The following is an 18593-nucleotide window of genomic DNA, read 5'->3' as shown; positions in this document are numbered from 1 at the left end:
CTGCGTATAGATGACAACAAAAAAAAAGTGAGTTGCTGGTGAATATTTTAAGCACATGCAAGCGTATGTTTACAGATTTGTGAAAATACAAACATTCACACGTAAAATGCTAATTTAACCACTTGCCGACTGCTCACAGTATATTTACTGCGGCAGTCAGCCCCTCACAGGCAGAGTGACGTAGATCTACGTCGCTAGCCTGTGAGGGTCTAGGGAGCGAGCACGCGCCCCCGGAGGCGCGCTCCCGCTCCCGCGTGGTCACGGACCCCCCCACGCGTGTGACTGGCAGACCCGATGTCCACCGGTCACTCTGCGATCGTTGCTGCAGAGGGAGAAAGTCAGGCGGCTAGTGTAAACAAGCCGCCTGTCATTCTCCCCTGTGTAGAAACAGTGATCACACGGTTCTACTATGTAGGACCGTTGATCACTGTTTCTACAGCTCAAGCCACAGCCAATCACAGTTATAATCACGCCCCTAGGGACACACACAGCCCCTCCCTCTCAAATAAAGTTAACCCCTTCACTACCAGTGTCATTTTGCAGTAACAGTGCATATGTATAGCACTGATTACTGCAGTAATATCACTGGTAACCCCAAAAGTGTCAAAAATGTCAGTCAAGGGTCCGATCTGTCCGCCGCAATGTCGCAGTACCGCAAAAAAAATCGCAGATCGCCGCCATAACGCGTTAAAAAAAAAACAACAAAAATGACAAAAATCTTTCCCTTTGTTAGTAAACGGGATAACTTTTGCGCAAACCAATCAAAATACGCTTTTTGCGATTTTTTTTACCAAACATATGTAGCATAAAACAAATTGACCGAAAATGTTAAAAAATTTTGATTTTTACATTTTTTTTGGGGGGAATTTCATATTAAAAAATGTGAAAAATATTGCTATTTTTGCAAAATTGATGCTCTTTTTTTGTTTAAAGCGCATGATCAAAAAATCGCACAGGTGATCAAATACCACCAAAAGAAAGCTCTGTTTGTGGGACAAAAAGGACGTCAAATTCGTTTAGGTACAGTGTCGCACGGCCGCGCAATTGTCCGTTAAAGTCACGCAGTGCCGAATCGCAAAAAAGGCCCTGGTCAGGAAGGGGGTAAAATCTTCTGGGGCTTAAGTGGTTAAAGAGGTTAAAATTCTATTCTGAGAGCAAGAATTTGTTTCACTTGTGTACGTGCAAATGCAGACAAATACATGTAAAAAAAACACCAGAAAATTTGTCCAGGAATATTGATTTTCAAACACCAATACTTGTGCAAGTACCCTAAAGCAACACATGTTAACACAAAATACAGCACATTAACGCGTGCCATAGAGCAACACCATGGCAGCGTAGTGTGAAGGGGCCCTAATGTTCAATTGCTAAGAACTAGGGAGTATAAAGGACGCACAGGTCACAGGAAAAAAAACAGTACATAAAAAAAGTTATTTTCCTTTTTCAGTCAATAAAAATACATGTACAATATGTGAAATGCTTACTGGTTGTGTGAAATTTTTTAAAGCATGAAACCTCAGAGCCTGCATAGAAAAGAATAGGTTAAGGAACACTAAAACCTTAACAAAACAACCCCACCCTAAGTAAATATCTATCTGGTGCTTGTGCAGGCAAAACATGTTGGCATGCTGTTGCTCTTTGTAATAAAAAATTAATTTTTTTAAAAAAATGATATAAAAATATGTTGCCTGCCAGTGGTGTAGGTATCGCCTTAGTGTCCTATGGCCAGGGCCAGACTGGCAACTTCTGGCCCAGGGGGCAAGTACAAACCAGAGGCCCATGGTGCAGCGATTTGGCCCCCCTCCCACTCTCTTCCTTGCCTCTTCCTGACCCCCATTCCAGGCTGAAGCTCTGCTCCCGGCACTCTCTACTCATCGGCTGAATCCTGGTTACCGACCTGGCCAGCAGGAGCTGTTGGGTGGGAGCTGGGACAGCTCAGTTAGGGCTGGAGGAGAGTCTCCAGTGGGGCATGGAACCGGCCTCTACTCAGACACAGTTTGCAGCATCCATGCTGGGGGGGGGAGGCCTGCACTCTGTCCTTGTCTTCATCCCACACTCAGTAGGTCAGCAGCAGGGATTTTTTACTTCTCTTCACCAGAAAACTTTAGGCATGTCTGGCAGAAGCGGTGCAGCCTTTTTATGGGGCATCAGAGTGGCCCAGGGGGCAATTGCCCCCCTGCCCCATGGCCCAGTCCTCCCCAGCCTATGGCACCTTATGTGCCTAGGTGTAAGGGTGCCAAGTGTACCTCTTCTGTCTGTTTTCATCCTGCCAAAAATTCCCTCCGTTGTCACACACAGAAAGCCCCTACAATACCTTGTGTGCTGATGTTACATGCCTAGGGATGAGCGAATGGGCAAAGTTCAGTTTGCAGCAGGTTCAGGGAACCTTTCAGATCTTACGTGTGGTGTAATGCAATCAAATTGTCAATCTGGATTTCCTGGGTTTATGTTTCTGTTACACCACTTGTACCCAGGGCTGCTGTTAGAAATGATGGGGCCCCACACAGCCTACCGAACAGGGCCCCACCCCCAGGTCGAATGTGAGGACATATATTTATCAGTCCCTTCCTCTGCAACCTCAGCTGCACAGATGAATGAAATGAAGTGCTCATTCATAAACTGAAACAGTGTAAACTATGCTTCACTGATGAATAGACACAGGAGTGATTGGTACTGATCGTGTCCATTCAGGAAAAGAAGGGGCCAGAAAACTACATATTTACTGGACCCTTTCCCCACTCCTAAAACATCCAACTGTGTGCCCGCAGCAGCTGCTGGTGGGAGAGGAGAGAATGGAAGCTGGCAGCGCTGCAAGGAAAAGGGGCACACAGGGGGACCCAGACAGCAGATATAAGGGGTGCATGCACTAGAACCAATCCCCATACAGTGCAGCCGGAGGGAGGGAGAGGAGGCGAAGCTGGCAGTGCTGCAGGGGGAGGCAGAGGAGGATCAGTTTCTGCAATAAGACAGTACAGCCAGACCTCCTGCTCAGCAGGTGCCTTGGCCCCCCATTTGAACTGACAGGGCCTGCATCATTGATGGTTCTCCTTTAATAACTTCTCCTCCTGAGTACCCCCCCAGTTATTTTTGAGTGGTTCACGCTTTTGAGCTCAGATGTGGAGGTACCCAGTCCATTTGGACGAAGGGGTGAAATGCTACATAAGTACTCCCATTCCTCTTGATAATAAGAGTAGGAATGGGTGGAGGATTCCATGTACTTTTACTATTTATTTTTTCTACCCACAGGAAAGCCTGTAATAAGGTAGTGACTTAATCGCGCCCCCAGCCACTCATATAGCTGGAGGCCGTAAACCCGGATGGAAGACTGGGGAAAGATGTCATCCCTCTCAGCCGTCACAGTGCGGTGCTGGAGGACTTCGTTCTAAGGTAAGTTTTTTTTCATGATGTGCTAGTATGCGATGCCAACTAGCACATTATGACATTGCCATGCAGGGATTTTTTTTTTAAAGTGGAGTTCCACCCTATTTTTATACTTACCTCCATCTTCTCGCTCCGGGTCACCTGAAAAAGAAATGGATAATCGCATATTTTTTTTTTTTTTACTTACCTCGTAGCGAAGAAAATATACTTACCTTACTTCCTTCTTCCTCCTTCCTCGGCCGCGGCCCGTTGTCACTTCCTGGCTCTGCAATGATTCCTGGGAGCTGGACGTCATCGCTCCCAGGAATCATTGCGCCTGCACCGGCCCCGACGTCAGTTCCGGGTCGCGCGTGTCATCCCCTTCTAAACAGCTTCTGGGCATGCCCAGAAGCTGTGGAGGGATGACGCGCGCGACCCGGAAGTGACGTCGGGGCCGGCGCAGAGCATCGTGGGACCAAAGAAGGCGGAAGAAGACGCCGAAGAGGACACGCTGGCTTCAAGCTGCCCACATCTGAGATGGCAGCGCTGGACAAGACGTTTGCAAGGTAAGTATTTGTCCTAACAGGTAAGTGCAACCCGGGACAGATCAGAGGCTAGCCATTGTGGAATGCACTAGCCCTGACTGTCCCGGGGGTATTAAAAAAAAAAAAAAAAATCCAGGGTGGAACTCCGCTTTAACCATCTGTGGTTTACTACTGCTTTAAACACAACATAAGACTTTCATCGACTGGAAAAGTTGTGTGATCAAATCTGTGAGATCTGTTTGATCAGTGGCAGTTCAGGATAATAATATAAGCACTTTTGTTTGACAGAAAGTTTCATAGTTGCATTACCATTGAATATAGAAACTTTTTTTTTCTTAATTATAAGAGCTTTAATTGTGAAAGTGTTTATGTACTGTGTGGGAATTTTATGTAGGCCAATATTTGGAAGATTAAGAAGCGAACATTTCCTAATGTTGACATTTCATTGCCTGACCCAGAAAGGAAATTCTATGAGAAACACATTTGTTTGCAGAACAAAAAAGTGTGAAGTCATTTTTGTTGATTTAGGTGTTGTCATGTTTGCTATGCATTCACTCCATGTGGGGATTTAAAATAAAGTCAGTAATCTTCTCCCTGACATGCAAGACCATGTAAAATGTTCAGATTAGCGCTGTAATAATGGCCAAAATATCCTAATAATAATGATTCCCACAGTTCCTACAAAATAATAAAGAATTTATACATCTGGTGTGTTTATCTTTCCTTTACAGCCATAAAGCTCTCATTACAACCATGTTAGAAAAATCTGTAATGTAAGGATGGTTTTTTTGTAAATAAATGAATATGCACACTTGGTTTAGAATCACAAATTACAAAAATTTGCACCGTTTAGCATTCCTTCAGAGCACAGAGTCATTTCTAAATAATGACCCTAATTTTACTAAATGATGTTCCCTTACCCTTTGATATCCCATATCAGGAGCAAGTATAGAAAACAAAAAAGCCTCTTTCTGCTAGAGACAATATAAAGAGGGAGTGATATGTTTGCCTAGGAGCCCTTTCACACTGAGGTGCTTGAAAACTGCCCTCTGAGCACTTTTGTGGCGCTTTTCAGGCGTTAGCGGTGTGCTTTTTTATAGACGCGTTACTGAAAAACTGCTTCAAGAACCATTTTAAGGCGCTTTTGAATCGCTTTTTTGGCACTTTTGAGGCACTTTACATTCTTTAAATGGAGAGAGTCATATTTGAGGTGCTGCTTGCAGGATTTTTTTCAGCGCCCCGCCCTAGTGTAAAAGCACCTATTGATTTCAATGGGAACAGGCTTTCGTGAGCTTTTCAGGTGTTTTTTTAAGTGCCAAGGCGCTTGAAAAGAGTCTTAGTGTGAAGGGGCTCTAAATTATACTTGCAGTAGAAAAGTTCCTTTGTAGAGATGGGCAAACGGATCGGGCCAAGCAAAAGTTTGGCAAACACCCAAATTTGTGGGTAGCTCGGTTGGATGTTCGCCAGCCAAGCGATCCACAATGCACTGCACACTGTACAGCGCATTCTAAGCCCTGATTGGACAAAGCAACAGTCCTGATGGCTCAAAATGGAAATTTTTGTAAGTTATGGATATGACCCAAGCTGCACTTGCTATAACCAGGTCCAACATGATGTGGGGGACAGGTTTATCATAAATATATTGTTTGGAATGTGAAACCGGTGTTGCAGCGCTGCTTGAAAATCATTAAATACCGAATATGTGCAAATATATCAATTAGTGCAAATGTGTAGACATGTGCAGACCAAGGATGTGCAAATTTCTCAAAATGCTCGATCACTAATCATAAATTCATATAACTATTAAAAAAGTTAATAAAGAATGACCATCAAAGTGCTAGTAAATTATGCATGATAAAAATATTAATCATAAAAAAGTTCATAAATATCCATCAAAGTGCTATTAAATGATAATATTTCGCTGTGTTGATCAATCAAGGTGCTCACCCCCTTGTGGTAATGTACTCACCACAAAACGTTCGGTCAGGAGCAGTTCAATCATAAATGGCAGCTTGCCTCGCCAGTTTAAACACAGTGCTCCTGTTGGAATAGATCCTTTGTGCGGTCCTTATTACTTCAAGTATTCTCAGATAAAGAACAGAGGCCAAACATGGTGAAGTACGTTCCACACAATTTTATTAAGGACAAGAAATGATACTCACAAACAAACGTTGAACATAAGCGACATGAGAACACGGCTCGGTGGCAGTGTTGCCAACCGTCCGTAGATTTACGGACAGCCCGTTAAAACAGGGCACTTTTCTCCTGCCCGTAAATGCCCGTAGCAGGAGAAAAGTGCCCGTAAATCTAAGGCGGCGGCGGCACTGTCAGAACTGCGCATGTGCGGCGCGCAGTTCCGGAGATCCCCGTCGGACGAGTGCCACGGCCGGCCTCTGCCTCCACCCCCAACGCCGCCTCCGCCCTCGACCCGGAGTTAATTACATCGGACGAGTCACTCTGCCACCCACGGCCCGCCTCTGCCTCCACCCCCGACACCGCCTCCGCCCCCGAGAGTTATTTACATCGGACGACGAGTGCCACCCACGGCCCGCCTCTGCCTCCGCCTCTCCTCATTTAAGTTTTCCCGCCTGTGTCCCTGGCCCTGCGTGAGGAAGCCGGCCCGGGAGTCGGGACTGGAGGAGGAGTACGAGACTACGGGGGGCGTGAGCTATGGAGGGGGGTCACCGTCACCACACCGTCACCTACCTATCCATGCTGCTGGGCACCATGCTGGCCACTGACCGACCGTCCGATCAGCCGCAGGGTAAGTCAGACTCAGACTGAGCCGGCTCCTCTCATCTGGATGGAAGGGTGAGGGGGGGGGGCACACACTGGCCCTGGCATCACGAGAAGTTGGAGAAGATGTTTCATGTGTAACTTGTACTGCCTTGCAATGATATGAGGGGAGCTACTTACCTACCCGTGTAATATCAGGGGAGCTACCTACCGGGTAGGTAAGTAGCTCCCCTGATATCACACAGGTAGGTAGGTAGATGGATGGGTATGTCCTTCATGTCCGCAGTGTCTGCCCACCCCCTGTACCATGTCCGCAGTGTCTGCCCACCCCCTTCACCATGTCCGCAGTGTCTGCCCACCCCCTTCACCATGTCCGCAGTGTCTGCCCACCTTCTGTAACATGTCCGCAGTGTCTGCCCACCCCCTTCACCATGTCCGCAGTGTCTGCCCACCCCCTGTACCATGTCCGCAGTGTCTGCCCACCCCCTTCACCATGTCCGCAGTGTCTGCCCACCCCCTTCACCATGTCCGCAGTGTCTGCCCACCCCCTTTACCATGTCCGCAGTGTCTGCCCACCTTCTGTACCATGTCCGCAGTGTCTGCCCACCCCCTTCACCATGTCCGCAGTGTCTGCTCACCCCCTTCACCATGTCCGCAGTGTCTGCCCACCCCCTTCACCATGTCCGCAGTGTCTGCCCACCTTCTGTACCATGTCCGCAGTGTCTGCCCACCCCCTTCACCATGTCCGCAGTGTCTGCTCACCCCCTTCACCATGTCCGCAGTGTCTGCCCACCCCCTTCACCATGTCCGCAGTGTCTGCCCACCTTCTGTACCATGTCCGCAGTGTCTGCCCACCTTCTGTACCATGTCCGCAGTGTCTGCCCACCTTCTGTAACATGTCCGCAGTGTCTGCCCACCCCCTTCACCATGTCCGCAGTGTCTGCCCACCTTCTGTAACATGTCCGCAGTGTCTGCCCACCCCCTTCACCATGTCCGCAGTGTCTGCCCACCCCCTTTACCATGTCCGCAGTGTCTGCCCACCGCCTTTACCATGTCCGCAGTGTCTGCCCACCCCCTTCACCATGTCCGCAGTGTCTGCCCACCCCCTTCACCATGTCCGCAGTGTCTGCCCACCCCCTTCACCATGTCCGCAGTGTCTGCCCACCCCCTTCACCATGTCCGCAGTGTCTGCCCACCTCCTGTACCGTGTCTGACCAGAGTCTGCAGACTCTGATGTAAGGGGGAACTCTGTGCTGGCTGGGTTATGGTAACCCAACCTTCATGTAAATTTGAGAAATATGTTTTTTGACTTTTGTTTAACTTTAACACATTGCTAATAGCACTAGCTATATGTTTATAGTTAAAATATTGATATTTGCACGGTTTAGCACTGAAAATTGTTATTTTAGGTACTTTTTTCAGTGTCCGTAAAAAATTGGTGCTGTCCGTAAATTTTGGACGTTCTGCCAGTAAATTTCCCTCCGGGGGGTTGGCAACACTGCTCGGTGGTTTGCTGCTCTCGCAGCGTGTGCCTCACTGGTTGGAAGTGACGTCAGGTCCGCTCAGCCAATCGCTAGACGCGCTTCGCCGTCTTCTGTAGCTGGCGTGCTGAGCATCCTGGGACCTTTTTATTCACTCATTTACATAAGCCACTCCTCTGTCAGGATCGCTACCGATCGTTACTGCTCTCTTTACATATAAACAATATGCACAGTTGATTCTTCACAAGGCTTAAAGAGGAAGTAAACCCTCCTCAGGAAGTTGTACCTATAGGTAAGCCTATATTAAGGCTTACCTATAGGTACTGTAAATATCTCCTAAACATGTACGGTTTAGGAGATATTTACCTTTAATGCAGCCAGTGACGTCACTGGCGCATGCGCTCTGAAGGAACGGCAGATCGTGCCGTTCCTTCAGAGCCCCGTGCCGTGACCGTCGGCTCCCGCGCGCGTGCGCGGGAGTGACGTCACCGCGGCTCCGGCCAATCAGATGGACAGATGCCGCGATCCCGGAAGACGGGCGACTATACATGTCGCCCGTCATACAGGTAAGCGGACGGCACGGCGGGGGCTCGTTCTAAGGTAAGTATTTCATAATGAGCTAGTATGCGATGCATACTAGCTCATTATGGGTTTCTCTTTCAGGATTTAAAGAAGAGAAAAAAAAAATTTCTCGGTGTACAACCTCTTTAAGTACATATGTAAATATTTAAACAATATACATATTTAAAAACAATAACTCTTGGTTAAGCTACATATTAAGATTCATCATAATTTATGCAATTAAAGGCACATGCACTTTATTTGCAGCTAGCAGCTATTGTATAGACACTTCATATTTATATTCACAGTCATATTTATTTATTTATCTATCTATAATTATCTATTTAGACACACCATAAGCGAGGTTTTTTACAGTTACACATATTGTTTGGAATGTTGAATACTAAAAAAAAACTCCAGCCTTTTATTTTATTTTAGCTGAAGGTAATTTTGCAACTTATACGCTATAATACCAAAAGTATTGGGATGCCTGTATGCAATTTTCTTTAGATTTTTTCCTTAAGACTTACCAAAACCATATAATATGAGGTCAGACCTTAACACTTTCAATTTGTATGCAATCAGGCAGGCACTTGCACTACATAGTTGAAGGTAAATCTAATGGAAATCTACCAACGAAAGTTGTATCCAGCTTTAGTCCGTAGGGTTCAATATTGAGTTTGTCCACCCTTTGCAGCTATAACAGCTGTAACTCTTCTGGGAAGGCTGTCCACAAGGTTTAGGAGTGTGTCTATGAGAGTGTTTGACCATTCTTCCAGAAGCGCATTTGTGGAGTCAGGCACTAATGTGGACGAGAAGGACTGGCTCTCAGTCTCTGCTCTAATTCATCTCAATTGTGTTCTATCGGCTTGAGGACAGGACTCTGTGCAGGCCAGTCCAGTTCCTCGACCCCAAACTCGCTCATCCATTTCTTTATGGACCTTGCTTTGTGCACTGGTCCAAATTATTTGGTGGAGGGGGTATTATGGTGTGGGGTTGTTTTTCCAGGGGTTGGGCTTGGCCCCTTAGTTCCAGTGAAGGGAATTCTTAAGGCATCAGCATACCAAGGCATTTTTATCAATTTCATGCTCCCAACTTTGTGGGAACAGTTTGGGGATGGCCCCTTCCTGTTCCAACATAACTGCGCACCGGTGCACTAACAAGATCCATAAAGACATGGGCAAGCTTGTTTGGGGTGGGGAAACTTGACTGGCCTGCACAGAGTCCTGACCTCAACCCAATATTGGGATAAATAAGGACGGAGATTGTGAGCCAGGGCTTCTCATCCACATTAGTGCCTGACTTCATAAATGCGGTTCTGGAAGAATGGTCAAACATTCCCATTGACACACTCCTAAACCTTGTGGACAGCCTTCTCAGAAAACTTGCAGCTGTTATAGCTGCAAAGGGTGGGCCAATTCAATATTGAACCCTGCAAACAAAGGCTGGGATGCCATTAAAGTTCATGTGTGTGTAAAGGCATGCGTCTCAATACTTTTGGTATTATAGTGTACATGTTGTGGCCATTCTACTTTTATCTTTATCTCTACTTTCTCTTTTAGCTATAAACGTAACAGAGCCCGGGGAGAGGTGGGCATGATACATAGGCTCATTGTATTACACCACACATAAGAACTGAAAGGGAAAAACATGTTTATAACCTTAGGACATCTGCAGTATCAGTTTCTTCAGCGCAGTGCTTTGCATGATTGTACAATGTTATGTAAAAGAGCTGAGCAAGCATCTTTAAGTTTCTGCTCACATGGGTTTTGGCATTAATTTTAGCTGTGTTTGCAAACTAGTCACTTTATTTTTACAGTTGCCAGATATGTCCGTATATTGGTAATGAAGGCTTATCAAGTTTGCATCTTTAACACAGAAAGTGAAGTAAGTTGTGTTAGGTTTTTTTTTCAATCCATCAGGAACATTACTAGAGTTTTCAAAGACATACAGTATATTAATATAGCTCTTTATATAAAAAGTATGGGAAAACCTGTTTACTTTTCTTCATTTTGTTCTGTATAGTGTATAATCTAGGTGCTCCCCTTAGAAGCTTAGATGAACCTTTTATACTGGGCTTGGGGATGGCCCCTTCCTGTTCCAACATGACTGCACACTAGTGCACAAATAGTGTCCATAAAGGCATGGATGAGCGGATTCTGTGTAATCACATGGATGATTACACAGAATCCCTCTGGAAAAGTGCTGCCCCATGTAACTGTACAACTTAGCTTTATGTACAGTATGTTGCAGTTTAGGAGGGACACTGCTTAGTCCGTGCCCAGTGACAGAATAGGGTTCCACTGTTCACCTAGCACGGACTTGATGCGTGCACTTCTTAACTCCTTCGACTCTCCCTTAGGTCTTTGTACTGAGGGTTCACTCCCGGTTGCTTTGGCAAACCAACCACTAGGGAGGGAGCCAGAACACCGACCCCTTTGCTACTGTGAGACCTGTCACCGACAGCAGGTACCATGCTTTACAACTGACAGCAATGTATCTTGCAGTATTTCTGGTTACCTATAGCAACTGCATTAATCCTCCTTGCCTTGCCAAGTAGACCTTCTGTAGGTGCTTTGCTTCATACCCCACATGTGCTTTACTTACTCTTGTTCTTTCATACACCACCAACCATTATGCACCCCTTTAAATGACTTCAGACCATGCTTAAAACAGTTAGTGCACTTTTACTGAACACTTGCTGTAAAGTACACCCAGTACATTTCCAGTGCAATTTGTCCCTATCTAACTGAATTAGGCTGCCCAGGCATACCTCAACAAGGTAGTAGTCCAATAATGGAATCCTTCAAGACTTGATAGTTCTCTGGTCTCATGGTGTCATCCTATGGACTGCTGGGCTCTGCAATCCCTCTCAGTGCTCCATGACAGCTACAGCATCTCGAGGAACGGGGATTAGAGAGCCCATGAACTTGGCCTTTCCCCTCATTTATATAACAGGCAGTATAGGCAGGGTCCAAAAAGTCCTGGAACAGCGGTGCAAAACATTAACCCTTCTCCAGCCTTGGCCAGTCAACTACCTAACATACTGTAGGTAACCTGCCTACGTATGTACAGTATATAAAATATATATTCCACTTGCTCCCCTGCTTGACTTTTCTGCCGTCTGCACAGGAAAATCTTTATGCTCTTAAGTATTGGAGAACACGTGACATTCATCTCGCCTCCCCAGATGTAGAGCTTAATGCCTAAGTAGCCAGATAGCAGACCACAGCACTACAATGCGGAGAAAGGGAGTGCATGGTGCAATGTATAGGTTTTGACTTTTTGGAATTGTGGAAATGTCAATGGTGGACCAAATGTAAGTGTAACACCCTACAGGTAGGTGCTAGGTAAAATATAGTGTGCTTTGTCTGCCGAAAAGCAGAGCCATGATTTCTTTTGGTCAGGTAGGTCGTCATGGCTCCCACTTGTGTTTGCTGAGAGGGGAGTCTCCCACTAGCCCTGTGAGAGGCTTTTCATTGGGCAGTGGAGGAAACCCAATCAGAGAAACATTCAGGCTTGTAACTACCCCAGAAGGCAGATTCTGCTGCAGAGAATTCTGGCAGTGGGTATAAGTTTGAGGGGAGTGCATGACTCATTGTCTTTGGCGGAAAGCAGAGTCCCAGGAGGGAGAGTACGGCTGTCTCTCCTCCTGTCAGAGGAAGCGGATGTCTCGGGGTGCTGCCTGAGAGTCCAGAGGGTGCTGAGTTGAGCTGAAGGGGATCCGGTGTGCCAAGAACCAGTGGAGAGAGAGAGGGGTCCAGTCCCAGGAAAGCCTACAAAGGTTGTGAGTACTGTGGACTGCCCCTGGGGTCTGCCTAGTGTCAGAGGGGCCCACTCTGGAGGAGGTTCTGGGGATCCAAGTGTCAGCTAGTTGTAAAGGGGGTGCCTAGTCAGAGGACCCTGAAGTTAGAGGGGGTACCTAGTCAGAGGGCCCTGAAGTGCTAAAGGGGGCGCCTGCAGTTTGGGCCCTGAAGAGTCAGTGTACAGTGTGGAGTGTACCAGTTGAGAGTTGCAGCAGCACAGGAATTTGCAAAGAGCTACCTCAAGCCAGCGCAGGGCTGGAGGGGGCCTATCAGTGACTTTTGAACAAAGCAGTGTCTTAAGTCAAGTATTCTACAGTCCTGGATCTTCTAGATTAAAGTCGGGGGTTCCAGCACAGCTCGCAGTGTTACAGTGTATTCAAGCATCAGGAAGTGTTGGCTAGCATCGGCTGGCGTCAATACAGCGCTAACAGGCATTTTTGCTAGAAGAGTCCCAAAGTTGTACCTAGTTGAGCCAGAGGAGTATCCCACGCATTCCCTTCTCCCATCCCCTAAATACAATAAAACAACCAAACAAAGATGCTGGAATTGTCATTGTCTCAGTGCTCACACCCAGGGTCACAGCTCACATGGGCTGGAGAGGTAACCGGTAACAATGGCAGACCCGCCTCAGGCTCAATGCCTGGAAAACCTGCACATAAGAAAAGTGCATTTAACTTATGCTACAGAAAGTATATTGAACCTGTTACTTTGCCCACTACTTGCTTATTTAAGTAACAGTAGCCTCTTTAAAACCTGCAGTATTTTTGAACATGCCTGTGATAAAACTCCAGTCAAAACAGCCATGTGAAAAAAAGGTATTGCTGGTATAGACATTCAACGCTGTGAAAGTCCGTCAAAAGCTTTCTTTGTTAATGGAGAAGTTTGTTGTGGCTGACTTTTTGGCAAGACTGGCTTCATTGTGCCATATCGACATAGGAAGAGAAAATGCTTTTCCCAACACTATATAATCCGCCCAACAGCTGGAGTCTATAAGTTGTGATGTGCTGCCCTGCATATCCTGGGAGAGAAGAAAGGACCTTTTAAGCAGGATAATTAGTCCACTTCTACAATCATACACAGTCCAAAGACACAGGCCTTCATTTGACTGCTATAGATAACAGAGTACAGATGTGTTTTTCTTTTGCTAAGTATAAAGCCCCATCTCCTGACCTTTAAGACTGTAGTGAGGTCTACAGCCTGGAAACACAGAGCTGGCTCTGCTGAAGAATGCACAAACTTCCAGCCTTGTTTTTTTTCTTTTAAAAATAAACCCTTAACCGCAACAGATTTCTGAGTGTTTTACCTTATATACTCCAAGTTAATTATAGTGCAGCCAAGGTCTCTATACAAAGAGGATAAGAAGTCTGCATGCCGGAGCTGTCAGATTCTTTGCATCAACGAAAGCTGATTACAGAGGTGCATTGCAAAAGGTATTTTTACAGTGTAAATTGAAGGGTAGCAGTTGATGTTCAGGTCAAACGTATGTACCAAAGGAGGGTCAAAAAGTATGCACAAGAGGAAAAGGTTCAACAAGTCAAACAAGTTGTTAAATGTGACTCATTACTACAAGCTATAGTATGACCTTGAGAGACAGGTTCTTATGTACTGCTCAGGGCCGGCCCTGCCATGGGTCTCACTGGGTCCATTGGACCCAGGCAGCACTTGGATAGGGACAGCAAATTGACTCCCAAGATTTATTTTCCAGCAGTTTTGTGCGGTGCCGTACGGGCGGCATTTCCCCATCTCATACTGCCCGTAGTGCAAACTGATGAGTATGAGGAGGCAGAGTGTCTCCTCCTGGGAACGTCCCTCACATGATCATGGTGTGCGCAATGACCTCCTAAGACATCAGCACCCTCCATCTATCACAGGACAGGTTGGATCTTCTAGGGTGGTGGGCACTGCAGACACAGGAGTGACAGGAGGACTAAGGACAGAGAGTGGGTGTTTGGTGGACCCGTCCGGTGGTGAGTTATGGAAGAAGATAACAGTATACATAATATATTCTAAAGGTTATATTTATAAAAAATAATGGATGTGGGGGCCTCTTGTTGGGCGTGATTTATTTATTTTTTTTTTGGGGGGGGGGGGGGCAGCATTTCATTTTTGGACCCAGGCAGCACAATGTCTTGGGCCAGCCCTGGTACCGTGCTTTGGTCCAACAATCTGCCTAAACAGAATAGTGGTTTAGTATGATAGTGCTAAGTATAATGACAATTGTAAGTGCATTGACAATGTATTGATAATCATTTATAAATCATTTAATGTATTGTTTTAAATTTGACTTGGTATCATACTCATGCAGTACCTGTACAGCAGGTAAGAGGAAGAAACATCACAGTGACACATCATCAGTTCATATTGCTGAAATGTAGCATGCCGATAGGAGGAGAGAGCAGAGTGGCAGATGAGATGAGCTCGACATTGTGCTGCTTTTTATCAATAGTCTAGTCACATGTTGGGGGTGGGTCCAGAGGAAGTGGGTTGAATGATGCTAATCGTTAATTAACCTGGAAGACTGGAGGACATAAAGTAGTGGAGAAAATTTTGTCAGGGGACAGTTCTGGATTAAAGATGATTATTTCATTTAATTTGTTAAAAAAAAAAAAAAAAAAAAAGGTTTCAGCAAAAATCTGCCTGATTTTTATTTATTTATTTATTTTGGCTGGAGTTCTGCTTTGAATTTTGTATTTGTATTTTAGGTGTCAACCTGAATCTCTTATATGCTTCATCAGATGGAGCTTGCAAGTTCTATTCAGTACACAATAGACAGCCCTGATCCTTAAAGATCTGTACATTTCGGACCTCAGCAAAACATCTATTATCAGTTGTATTGAGAGGGCAGAAGAGGGCCTAAAGTGCTATTAAAGGTTCGGCTTTAAAAAAAAAAAATAAATAAACATGTCATACTTACCTGCCCTGTGTAATGGTTTTGCACAGAGCAGCCACTATCCTCTTCTTCTCTCTGCTGGCACTCCTGGCTCCTCCCTGCTGGCACTCCTGGCTCCTCCCCCTTGACCAATGCCATCAATAGCAAGCCACTTGCTATGGGGTCACTGCTGCGTGCTCGCTCCCGAGCCCTGCTCTATGCATACATAAGACATATAAAGCCAAGGCTCAGCCATGACCCCCCCCCCCTCTCCTCATTGACTCACTGGCTGTTATTGACAAAAGTAGGAGCCAATGGCTCCCATTGCTGCCTCAGCCAATGAGGAGAGGGAGCCCTAGGACAGCAGAGGCTCTTGTGCACATCGCTGGATCAAGAGGGGGCTCATGTGAGTATTAGGGGGGCTGTGGGGGTAACAGCACACAGAAGGTTTTTTACCTTCATACATAGAATGTATGAAGGTAAAAAAGGTTTAGCCTACACAACCCCTTTAAGATTGTCTGGAGCGCTCCCTGTGCTCACTGAAGTGCGCAGGCGTGAACCTCCCCTTTGCCCATTCAATGGCTAACAGGCATTCACCAAAGCGCTCGCATATGCGCGACGGCCCATTCAATGGCGAACAGGCATTCGCCGGACGTGACCCCGGCACGTAAGCGCACGCGCACGCAATGACCTTTTTGGTCTTGGCGCCCAAACTGCCTATTTAAGGGTGGCTGGTTCATTTACACTTTGCTGTCTTGTCTGCAGCTTCTCCTGCGTTCCTGAACCTGAGACCTGTTGTATCCAGTTTGATTTCTGTTTGACATCCTGGTTTGTCCCTCACCTCGCTTGTCTGCTGCCCGCCCTGACCTTGGCTTGTTTGTGACCACTCTTCTGCCTTATCCTTGTCTGTTTATCTGCCACTGGATCCGGACCTGTTCACCTCCTAGGGGGGCAACCCCGAGGACTGCAACCTGGTGCCATACATGTAGCGAAATCCATCCTCACCATCAGAGGCTCTGGTGAAGACCGTTTGGCACTTAGATTCCGCACCTCGGGTTAGCCTGTGTCTACTCTCTGGGTGACTCGTCTGTGAGCTAGAGGCTACTGTCTGCACGTCAGGCTTGCCTCCAGAGTCCTGACAGTGGCCAAGGACCTTTGGGGAACATACTACTTGCATGCCAATAAATACAGTTGAAGATACTTTTCTTCACGACAATAATCCAAATGTAAGCTCTTTTCCGCTCCCAAAGTGTGAGGATCAATGATCAAAATAGATCATTTCTATTTACAAAAATGTAATCACTACTCTGCCTTACTATATTAATTTGTCAGTAATATCAGTAACACAGAGTATACACACCACCGTTTTTTAGTAGATCAGTCAATAATTTATTTTAGGCAGGTTTAGTTTTGATCAATGAATGTTTGCCAACATAAACACGTGAATGATTTTCAGATGATTTTTATCAAATATTTGTTTGAAAAATGTTCTCAAATGTACTTGAACGATCCAAAGTGGATTTTGGTCATTGAGATTAATCATCGATGGAATCTAACCTTTCCAACTAAACAATAACAGAAAAGTACACGAAACTTACTGCCATGCCAGATCATTTGAATTTCAAAAAAACTGCAGAAAAATTGATGGAGCACAGTCACCTGATATTTTGAGCATTAAATAATTGTTCAAACCAATTTGATTGGGCTGTCAAAAGCTGAATTTTTTTTCGTCCAATTAGAGCTACACATGTCCAAGTGCAATAGCCCTTAAATTGTAACCTATACATGTGGGAAATAGAAAGTAACTTATGTCAGCTGTAGCTATAAATCTTCTGATGATTGCCATAAGTACAGCACGTAAGACATTATTGACCATACACGTTTACTTGTAACCAAACACAAAGCTAAAACATTACTAATAGACTGTGTAGCACAAGCTGTTGTCATGGCTCATCTTTCAGCTCCATGGTGTGAGCACGGGATGCCTTGAATTTTCACCACTTCCATGTGATACACTGCAACTGAAGGGAAGCTTCTGGAGCTGCCAGTGCTTGTCCTTCTACTAAATGCTATTCAGACACACTGACATGTACAAATATAGGAATGAAAAGCAAGATGTGGTGAGAAATTATTGCATTTTCAGAAATTCCAGGTGATTTCTAATATACATTTTAAGGAAAATCCAGTAAATCCTACATGACAGGGGGTCCGGTGGGAGTACAGGGCTGGAGAGCCTGCCTGGGAAGGGGAGAATGGCAAGTGTTTTCCCCCTGATCTATCGAGGACCCTCATACAGAGCTTGAGAACCCCAGGAGGCACTGAGGAGCCATGCTGCACATGGGCAGCGTGTTGGAGGTCCTAGGGCACCTGCTTCTTCTAAGGTGAAATGATGCTGGCCACTGCCAGGAGGGGACTGCCTGGGACACATGTTATGAGGATTGTTATTGCTGCAGAGAGCTACTGTTCCATTATCCAACTGGTCCTGAGTGTTCTGCTGTCCAGAGATCACTGTAATTAAACATAGAACTATCTGCTACAGAGGAGTTTTGAGTATTAGACCATGTGCAGGTGTGTTGAGCTAAGATGGTGGTTATCCTTGCTGAGTTGAGATGATGGCTTGGGAAGGATGGCCCAGGACTTAAAGGGACTCAGTTGACAATGGAGGCTGGGGACACAGTATAGGGCTCAGAGCTGCTGAAGACTGGTTGCTCTTAGCACATGCTATGGATGAGAGCTGTTGAACCATGTGTGGCTTCCAGGAGAACCAGGGCTACAGAAGATGTTTGCTAAGTTCATGTGGTCACTGTTGGGAAGATTTACTAAAACTGGAGCACACAGAATCAGCTTCTAGGTTTTATAGTCAATGCCTAATTGTACAAGTTGAATTTGTAAGCTGATTGGGTACTATACCCACTGCACCAGAGAGTTTTAGCAAATCTCCCCCTGTGATTCTAGTGGGATTGGTGTGTGATGAAATTACCCAAAGACTATGTAGACCAGGAGTCTCCAAACTGTGGCCCAGGAGCCAGATGCAGCCGTTTGCTTACTTTTAACCGGTCCTTGGAGCACTATTTCATCCACTGATACTAACGATGGGGCATAATTCCCCCCACTGACACCAGTGAAGGGGCACAATTTCCTCCAATGACATCAATGATGGAGCACAATTAAACCAATGGTGGGACACAATTTCTCCCAATGACACCAATGATGGGACACAAATCCTCCCAATGAC

Source organism: Pelophylax lessonae, assembly GCF_965119305.1.
Source record: "Pelophylax lessonae genome assembly, chromosome: 12".
Classification (NCBI taxonomy): domain Eukaryota; kingdom Metazoa; phylum Chordata; class Amphibia; order Anura; family Ranidae; genus Pelophylax; species Pelophylax lessonae.
The sequence above is the reverse complement of the archived record's forward strand: the minus strand, read 5'-3'. Positions refer to the sequence as shown.